Below are 1,293 nucleotides of genomic sequence, written 5' to 3'. Positions count from 1 at the left end.
CATCTAAAGAAAAGTAATTGCACAATGATCCAGTCCAAAAAAACAAAGTTTTCCACAAACCAATTAACTCTTCTAGAAAAATTCAACAATTCCAATTTAAGGATTATCAACCTCTCTTTGTACCTTTTGAGACAATTGCTAGTATATTGTATCTAATGATAATTGCTTATTGAAAGAAAATAACTATAATAATGTGTACACGTAATTATCATGTTTAAGTATCCACCTTATCACTCGACTTCTAAGCTGAAGAGGGTGGATTTTTACCTGGACATTGCCACCTATTTATATGAGAAATTCAAAAGGGTAACACTCATCTTGCCACTCTCATGATCTGAGTACTCTGGAAAAATGAGCAAAGCACGTAAGGCAGCTTGGGAAGCTGCAGGCATATAAGGTGACGCTGAAGCCAAGGCGATCGAGCAATTCAAGGAGATTTTCCAGGACTAAAATCCCCCCTGGTTCTTCCATTCTGTTTGCTATTTCGCCCACCAGGCTAGTGATTGTGTTTTCTAAGGATGGTTCGATTCCCGAAAAGGCCACAGTAATGATAGAGAACAGGGTCATGGCTGAAGGGATCCTCGCATCTATCATTGGAAAAAGTGGTGTATCTCCTCCCGCCAAGGCTTCAATTGCAGACAGATTGGGTCTCCAAGTCGTATTTTCCCGAGCTGGACCATTGTTTCGCTATTGTACTCAATGGCTTGGAGCTTGAGGGCATCACATTTCCACCCACGGTTCGACCCCCAGGGGCCACAAAAGACTTCGTGCTTGGAATTCAGTACTCTGAAAATGTCAGTGAGGGCTTGAAGGCTGCATGGGAGGCTGCAGGAATATATGGCAAGGCCGAAGCCGAGGCCATCGAAGAATTTAAAAAGGCATTCAAGGATCAGAATTCCCCCTGGATCTTCCATTCTCTGCACGAGTTCACCCACAGGCTTGGCGATTACTTTCTCTAAGGACTGTTCGATTCCGGAGAAGGGCAGAGGAGTGATAAAGAACCGAGTGCTTGCACAGGGAGTTTTGGCTTCAATAATTGGAAAACATGGCGTGTCTCTAACAGCCAGAGCTTGATTGGTGGTTCGATTCTCCCAAGCCTGCACAGTAATCGATTGACGAATTGGAGGAATGAAATCTCGCTGCGATAAAACTCTATCATGGTTTTCCTTTATTTTATGCGGCGGGTTTTCTTTTTCTCTCTTGTCGTTCAAGTTTTTCAGATTTTGAACTCCAAAATCAGAATCAATTTTTATTATAGCAAATATTATATATATATATATATATATATTAAAA

The 1,293-nt window shown here is 41.5% G+C and overlaps 1 pseudogene; it reads left to right on the top strand.

The window, feature by feature from the left end:
- Positions 1-210: 210 nt before the first annotated feature.
- On the top strand, positions 211-1,053 carry LOC149236197 (chalcone--flavanone isomerase-like; annotated as a pseudogene).
- Positions 1,054-1,293: the final 240 nt, after the last annotated feature.

This window comes from Pinus tabuliformis, chromosome 8 (assembly GCF_031772625.1).
Source record: "Pinus tabuliformis cultivar Carrire ecotype Pingquan chromosome 8, CPIR1, whole genome shotgun sequence".
In the NCBI taxonomy this organism is placed as follows: Eukaryota; Viridiplantae; Streptophyta; class Pinopsida; order Pinales; family Pinaceae; genus Pinus; species Pinus tabuliformis.
The sequence above is the reverse complement of the archived record's forward strand: the minus strand, read 5'-3'. Positions and strand labels throughout refer to the sequence as shown.